A 9,305-nucleotide genomic window follows, 5' to 3' on the forward strand; every position below is an offset into this window, starting at 1 on the left:
CTTTATATAATTAAGTGAAAATAAGTGCAACAGGAAGCAGATGCTCAGATGGGATTTTGGAGATCAGATTACATTTTTCCCTTGAAGAAAGGTTAAGCTTCCAGAATTGCTCGCACATGCATACTAAAAATGAATTCCCACCATTTTTCTGCACTGTAAGTAGCAGAAATGGTCAAATGTCAATAAGTAATATTACTTCTGCTGTGCGTAGCATGCTTTATCTTTTTCCCATATTACTCAAGACTGGAAAGAGTATACTAGACACTGAGGGCGAGCAGGCCACCCAATGCTTGTAAAGACCATGTCTGAATGAGAACGTGTCTTTTTCAATAAATCTGACTGGACAGATGCTAAGTAGTTGGAAGAGCTCTTTTCTCACCATGGGAGTGAGCAGAACTATCCATATAAGTACAGAAGAGATTTGGAAGCAGATTATCAAAGTTCCAGATAAGAAAATAAATTTATACGTACTTTTTTTCAGTGTGTGTTCATTTTGGCTGTTTCCTATTTACTTGTTTTGACACTGTGACATTTGAAAAAGTCACGGTGGTCAGGTGAAGTCCCTGATGACTGGAAAAAAGGCAGCACGGCACCCAGAATGGATGAAAGGATAAAAAGGATGACCCAGGGAACTACCGAACTGTTAGCCACCTCTGTGTCAAGGGAGATGACAGGGCAGATCCTCCTTAGCTCTGCTAAAGCATATGAAAGTGAAAGAGATTATATGGGACAACCAGCATGGCTTCACTAAGGCCAAGTCCTGCCAGAACAACCTAGATGATGCCTGATCAATGTTCCACAATAGCATAACATATCAGTGGACAAGGGAAGAGCTATTTGGATTTCAGTAAGGCCTCTGACACAGTCCTCGATAACATCCTTTGCCCCAAATTGGAAAGATAGGGATTTGGTGGGTGGACTGTTCAGTAGAAAAGTTACTAGACAAGATTGTACCCAGAGAGTGGTGGTCAATGGCTCAACATCCAGATAGAGATCAGTGACAAGTGGCATCCCTCAAGGGTCAGTACTAGGACCAGAGCTTTTAATCTCTTCAACAGTGAAATCAACAGGGGGACCAAGTGCACTCTCAGCAAGTTGCACATGACACCAAGTTGTGTAGTGCAGTCAACATGACCAAGTGATGGGATGCCATCCAAACAGACCTAGACAGGCTCTAGAAATGGGCCCAGGTGAACCTCACATGACATTCAATAAATCCAAGTACAGGGTCTTGAACTTGGTTTGCAGCAACTCCCCCTATCAATACAAGTTAGGGAATGTCAGGATGGCTGTAAGAAAGAAGGGGACAGACTCCTCAGCAGGGTCTGTTGTGATAGGACAAGGGGAAATGGCTTCAAACTAAAATAGGGGAAATAAAATGAAAAGGTTTTTTTATAATAAGGATAGACAAGCACCGGCACAAGTTGCCCAGAGATGTGGTGCATGCTCTGTCCTTGGAGACATTCAATGTCAGGCTGGACCGGGCTCTGAGCACCCTGATCTAGTTGTATGTGTCCCTGTTCATTGCAGGGGAGTTGGACTGAATGACCTTAGAATGTCCCTTCCAACTCAAACAATTCTAGGATTCTTTCTATCTGCGGCCTATAGAACTCAGTTTCTTTGCTTTCCTATTAACGGCTCCAAGTCCTCTATACTGGAAGAGTGCAGAGAATGACGACTGCCTAATTTATGTAATGATATTTGCATATCCATTACCCTGATGGTAAGAAATACCCACACCCTCCCTGTGCAAGGGAGCTGCAAGGATCAAGCTGGAATGCAGCAAGGCCTGGGCCTGACACTCGGGGACAGCAGGAATGGTGGAAGAGGTAGCAAATCTGAATAAACACAGCAACGGCACAGCACCAAGTCTCCTTCAAGTACCTCCTCAAATTGCCTAAAATATATGTATCTTTATCTACCAATAAGTATTTGTTATAAAATCCTTTCTCTGAATCTCACTTTCCTTAGGCCTCTTGTATTACAGTGATCAGTTAATAATAGCATGAACTCACATGCCTCACTTCTTAACTTCCCTCTTCAGGGTTTACTTACTGTATTTCTGATGATGACCATATGCTAGACTGCCAGTTAATTAAGATGAAAATCTAAATTTATTCCAATGTAAATTAGGTTGAGACAAAGGCAGTTTACAAACAGCTAAGATAGGCCACTTTTCTTGCAGTTCACTGATCTCACATCTGATACAAACTTATTTACCTAAGCAATCTTCCTTCCACTTAATGCTTATGCAGGTATGCATATAAACCTGCACACTGAATGAAATTATGGCCCCCAACTTTCAATACTTGTTCCACAAGCAATTAAGTACCCCTTACAATCACTCAAGTGTATTTGAAGGAATACTTTTCTAAACAGGGCACTGCGATCATTTGGTCAGCGTAAGCCAAGTGCTTCCTGCTACCTGAACACTGCTACCTGACACTCAAGCTTTTTTGTAATAGCACAGTCTTGCTACTACCTCAGAAACGTGAAAGATTCTCCACTTACCACACAATGACATGTAATGAGGCTGCTGCTGCACACCATAAATAGCTGTGTCTCCAGTGTATTCATTTTAAATATACACCTAAACAATATGTGATAAGTATATCTCTATATTTTTTCTGAAAATATTGAATGTCTCATAGGGAGCAACAACAACAAAAGGCTAGGAATGGCTCGATCAGATCACAATCAATATTGGCTGATTTGACGACAGCTTCTGTGCTAGGCTTAGATCATCCCATAGCATCTGAAAATGCATTAACATAGAGTATTTGATTTTTGTTCTCTCCTTCAGATTCATTTTGTATCTCCCATTTTAGATATTAAATTTTTCAATCATCTTCCTTTGATGTCTCCTTAGTTTAATTTAAAAGCAATATAAACATGTCTGATTTACAAGATTTTTATTACCACAGTATCTTATCACCTCATTATAGCAATTTGCAAAGGCTTTTGTCCAAGTCAAGACCAGAATGGATTCTATTTTCACCTTTGCATTTTTTTTCTTCTTTCCTTCTCAGTATGTTCGTGAGCTGCTGTACCTTGCCTTTGGTTAATGTGGGAAGGTCTTGGCAAACAGACAAGTTTTACAACACTATAAAAATCATCAGGCTTGGGCTCAGACTTCCTTGGCTATTGACCAGAAATGTTTTTATCTCCAGCTCTCATGAACTTCCTTTGGAGCACGTTGAGCAGCATTGCTCATGAGGATTACAGCTGTTTTGGTTGGTTATGAATGAAGTGGGAGACTTGGTCGGGGCCCTAAGATCTAGATGGCTTGCACTGCACTGGGCTGAGAAGCAGACTGAGAACTGCACGTGCATTAAACACACATGCATGCCCATTATAAATTTGTGATACTTCCTCCTTCAAATTCTGGTGACTGATCAAACCTGCTACAAAGAACAGATGAGAATGGGCATCTGCTGCAAATCTGACGGCATAACTCCAAGACTGTTTTATAAACATCTCAGTAAAAGAGAAGTGACTGCACTGTTTCCAGAGAAACTCAGTATGTGGGGTTCTGAGGGTAAGATCAAGTGCCCATTTCAATGTGCTGAATACACTGCACAGCCAGTGATGACTGATTCCAAACAGGGCCTGTAAATGACTCAGTAGTATCTCAACATCTGCAATTCCAACCTATGATAAAGAACTGAAGCTCACACACTAGAAATGTATATCACTAACCAGAAATATTCTGTAACATCTCCAAAAAAAACTAACAAGGACTGACTGGGATCTGATTGCTCAGAAAGACCTAGGAGCAGTGACATGATTCTGCATTCTTACATTCTCCTCCTCAAACTCTCTTAGCAGCAGGCGTCCCCGACAAGACAGTATTTGGACAATGCTCAAATCAAGCCTGAAGTTCTTGAGAAGAACTATACATGCATCAAGCACTTCTAAGAATGTAACATTTCCTCTCTCCACAGGATACTGACAACATTAGCTCGTATAAATCCAATTTGCCTTTAATCTTCAATTTGTCTCTATCAAGATGCTCCATTTCTCAAGCAATTACTTAAACTATTGTAGATCTTCTTATCCAGTCGTATATCAGAAAAATGGAATCTGCCTATGTGATAATTTTTCTCTGCTCCTCTCTCCTCGTGCCTCTGCTCTTATTTTCTTTGTTTGCTCTGGGAAAGTACATGAGTACTTTCTTCCAGTGTTCAGGTCTTTAGTTTGATGTAAGCAGTACCTCCACTTTTCTTCCTAGGAGTAGCATTGAATTTCTGAATATCCACCAAAACCAGGAAGAACTACAAAGCGCAAGGCATAATGATGCTACAGAGTTGCAATTTCATAGAGGATGAAAAAAGGCTGGTGAGCCTCATTAGCTACCGTGAAAGGCCCCAGGGCATTTGAAAGGATCCCAGACATGTCAGAAGTCACAAGTCTCCTTAAACCACTGGATTCTAGCAAAATATATGGTAGTAACAAAGAATATAAAAAAGACAACCCCCAAAAATCAATCATCAGAAGGGTTACAGTAGAATCCATTTATAAGTTTTTTAAAACTAACTATAAAACTAAAAATCAGAAATGTGGCATTGATATGAAGTCAACAGGTTAATATCTTCAAGAAACTTCAGATGACAATGCACACATAGATTTAGTATCATACAGTTATCATTATTCTGAGTAGCTGTAGGTCAGTAGAACCTCTACTTGTTTCCAGTTCTTCTGATGAATGGAGCTGTTTGAAACAAGGAATACAGACTCTGGACAACTTTCTAGTATTTTTTTATAATGAATGAATAATATCTTCTGAAGAATGAAATTGCAGTTTTTTTAATAGGTGAAAGAGAAGCTGTTTTCTACTGAAGTCACCAATAGTAAAAGCACATTATGTCAAGACAAATTTTGATCTCCTCTCGTCATGGCATGATCTGCAAGAAAAATCATATAGTACTACTTCTATGAATTTGTAATTTTATCCCAGAAAGTAAAGAATAAGTTAAACATTTTCTGTTTGTTTTTCACTTTCCCAGCAACACCATCCTTACTTGCTTCTAGATGGTCACATTTTGCTGACATTTACAAACATTTCATGTTGATCTTACATGGGTCACATCAATCATCTATACAGTTTCAATGACACTTTGTTAAATAAACTGTCATGAAAGATTTATAGAGAATTTGATAAAAGTAAAGAAGATGTAGTTTAGCTTTTAAAGATGCATTACCCCTTTTCTGAGGTGTAATATCAGGTCTAAAATACCATTAAGCTTTTCTGGCAGGAGATGAAGTGAGAAAATAAAATGTACTCTTTCATCAGCACTCACTTATTTGCATCTCCACAAAATACTGTGAGAACAGATCAGCTGCAGTTTCCTGGAGGAAAAGGGAACCTCAGTCCCATTTTATGTGTTCTGTTTGTCCCTACCAATGCCTGGCAGAAGACACTGGTGTTCTTAACTCATTATTTGAGCAAAAATGACCTCCAGATTTTAAAAAACCTAATCATTTTAATACTGTGCACAGCCTTCTGTAGTCTACAGACAACAAAACTAGTCATCCCACTTTTACCTTTTATCTTTAAAAAAAACACTAATTTTGAGGACTTGCAGTTTTTTTTGGGGTGGTGTTTTTTTGGTTGGTTTTTTTTTTTTTTTTTTGGGGGGGGGGGGGGGGGGAGTGGGAGTGGAGAGAGAGAAATAAAAGTAACTCCTTTGTGATTAGCTACCCAAGCATAAAAACTCATGCAGGATGGTGCACCTGGCTTTGTAGTGATTCCAAGAAATAGTTCCGCGATGTTTCTGTTTTCTTTATCTCAGTGGTGAGATGACCAAAATACTCACACTACAATGTAACATGGTTTGTGGACCCATCTTGGCCCACTAGAAGCTCTTTATTTCAGTACTCTGTATGATTTGATAGCAAAGCCAAGGAGTTGCTTAAGCTGACTGGAAACAGTTCCTGCTCCACTTCCTTAAAACTAAGAAAACAGATTCTCATCTGAGCTCCACAATAAAGGATGTGGCAATGAGCCAAGAGGACAGCACAGCAAAGAACCTCATCAGAACAAACTACAAAGTTTGCATCAGCTACCAACTTTTCAAGTGACAAAAAACCAAGGGAAGATACTTTGTAGTTGCAGAACAACTTGATACTGCCCCAGAAAATTTTACCTTCTGCTGAAGGATATCAGCAATACATTCTAACGCAGCTTCGCTTTTTCTTGGTATTGTACGTTATTAACTAAGTTTTTGATGACCTTACAGCTTAATATTATTACACCTATCACCAAGACTAAGCTTTGCTCACAAGCTGTAGCTGCAGTTCAATTGTAGGTGCAGTCAGGTTACTCGCTTTCACTAAATGATCTTTTTAAGATAAATTAACTGTTCTCAAGGCAAAACCACCCACTAAACACGGCCTACATCACAACTGCTAAGACATAAACATTCAAACTTAAATGTCTGATATTTAATATCTGAGAGTGGCCAACAATGGTCTCACTACTGGGCTGGGCCTTCATCACATGTAGCTCGCTAACAAGAATCAAAGTTTGTGCAGATCAAACAATTTGGATCATCATTTTTCCATTACTAACTGATCTAATTACAAAATGCATGATTTATCACATTTTTCAGTTATCTCCAAAGCCAGTTTTGTCTGCTACTTTGCAGCAGTTCAGCTTGCTATAGAACCCAAGCTAGGTAGGAAGCAGAGAAAGATTTTCTCCATTTTACTGCTTAGTTTTGTATAACTTGAAGCGATGCAACAATGCTCCTGAAAAACGTAACAAGACAAGCTCTTCTCCCAAAGACCTCTAATTTTGGCAACCAAGAGGACAGCAGGAGCTACTTCTTACAAAAAGCCCTTACTTAGTGTCAGGTGTTTACTTAGGTCAGACGTGCCAGAGCTGTGGGTCAGATTTTGCATCTTCCCCCTCAAAAGCGGTTCTGTCACCTTCCTGTCGTCACCCCATCTCAATAGTCTCACACGGAAGGTCAACAGCAGTGGATAAATCTACATCTTAAATAATTCAAGATAAACAAGTATTATTAAGGCAACAAAATGCCAGAAAAAAAAAACTACAAATCATCTTTGATTTGCTACACAGTACCTGTGACCAAAAGAAAGCAGACGTAGGTGCGACGCTATGAGGCACTCTCTAACAAGCCCTAGCAAATCAATCTCTCACTATCCTACGAGAGTAATTTCCATAAACATAACACAGTTACTTGGAAGGTTTTCTTCTAGTTTTCTCCTCCTTAAAACCTCTGATACAAACAGCATTCACATAAAATACACAGCACACTTTTACATCTATCTGTACGCTAGACAATGCTGTTGAATTTACATTATCATTAAGATTTTGCCCCATGTGCAGACCCTGAGTTTACTTCTGCAGTCCCTATGGAGAACAGCACCTTGACTATTGGGCTGCATTCGTTTAAAAAAAAAGAGAAACAAGTGAAAGGCACACAGCTTCTGCTCAGAGCGCTATGCAGAGTGCGGGCTGCGAGATGCTAGCAGTGACTGATGTAAGCAGGCACCTCGGATGGGTCCCCAACTCCCATAACAACTCTCTTTGTAAAGGGAGCACTGTGAGGCTGACCTCTCCATTTACCGAACTGATTTTACTCACAGTAACAGCTTATTCAGCATGAATTTGATTTTTTGATTTTTTTTTTAAATCTAACCTGCAGCAATAACCACAACAGTAAGCAGCATCTCAACAACATTAATCTGTAGCTATTATAACTACTGTATTATCAGTGTTGTTCCTAGATACTGTGAACTCAAAAAAAGGCTAAGAGTTTAAAGGCAGCAATTTACTCAGTTATTCAACACATCTGTCAAATATATTACTGAGTGGTAAATGAATAAATATTGGATTTCAATTGCTATGACTAGAAATAAATGGCTAGCCGTTCTCCAAGCAGCAGCACTGTGAGCCACAGGTATTGAGTGTAGGCTTATTTAAAGAAAAAAGAGTGATTAAAGTAACTCTTGTATTGTGAAAAAATGCAGCTTGACATTTGATAGGTCAGATTGCTAGAAAATAACTGCCTCTTACCAAGTTGCATGTTTTTCAGAAAATAAACCAAAAGAACAGCACTGAGACACTTTTCCTAGTGGAAACCTCAAAGAGCTCCTAAGTGAATTATTCCAGAACAACACCTGGGGCCCAAACACACATTCCATTTTCAAATGATCATTCCAAAGGTTTACAAATGTTCTTAAAAGTAATTTAGCATACATTCAAAACTAGATGCATTTTTAACATTTAGTTTTTATATGGAGGACAGTAAGCAATCATTTTGAATAAATCCTATGCAGCTTAAGGCTACTGAAAATCAGTTGGAAAAGTAGTGGCTATCAAAGAACAACTGATGTATAAGGATATGAAAAAAAAGACATGAGAACCCAATACTAGAATCTGTCCTGCCACCCCCTGTAAGTATTTTCCTTATTGAAGAGCACTGAAATACACTGAAACATACATAGAAATGAGTTTCTTCTGCACAGTGAGCTCGTACTCTGTTCTGCTGACACTTCATTCAAATTTGCAACTTTTTCAAAAATTCTCACGGTCTCTGAAACAGGGAAAGCACTTCCAAATCACTCCAATTTTAATGAAGTTTATAAAGTCGCAATGTAAGCGAAGGAACATCCTCAACCTCACCAGATGGGATCAGAACTTCTGTCTCTGTATAACAGACATAGCAGAGATGCTTAAAACCACCCTCATGTGAAGCGACTTTATTGGGAAGTATTGTTGTAAATCAGCAGTGTTAGATCAAAAAAGCAGCTGCCTTCTCTTCGTTATGGTAACGGAGATGATTAACAGTAATGGTACTCATCTGAATGAAGTCTTAGCTGCAAGTTGAAGGCAGCAGTAGAAGATGAGGCTCCACTTCCTGAAACAAACTTTCCACCCAAATAGGCAAGAATTCTCCTTTTATAACTGTAAATTAATTCAAGATTGATTAACTGTTTCACTGCAAGCCCCAACTTTGCCAATCTGTCTGTGAATGCTTCTTTAAAACTAAAAAGTTTAAAAAAGCAACAGCCTCATCTGTGACCTACAACTTCAGTATGACCGGGAGGACTTGATAAAAACGTAACATGTGAACAGTCTTCAAAGCTCTTTTTTCACACCCAGTTTAGCTAAGATTTCATACGCACTGCAGATTTCACTTAATGTGCTCCACCCAAAGGCTGAGCACATGAAAAATGGTCCAAACGTATTTCTGTATGTTGTTACCTTCCTGCATTCAAGCTGATACACAAAATGCGTACACTGAAGGTGACTGAAATCATCACTTCATCAGACA

This window comes from Numida meleagris, chromosome 8 (genome assembly GCF_002078875.1).
Source record: "Numida meleagris isolate 19003 breed g44 Domestic line chromosome 8, NumMel1.0, whole genome shotgun sequence".
Taxonomy (NCBI): Eukaryota; Metazoa; Chordata; class Aves; order Galliformes; family Numididae; genus Numida; species Numida meleagris.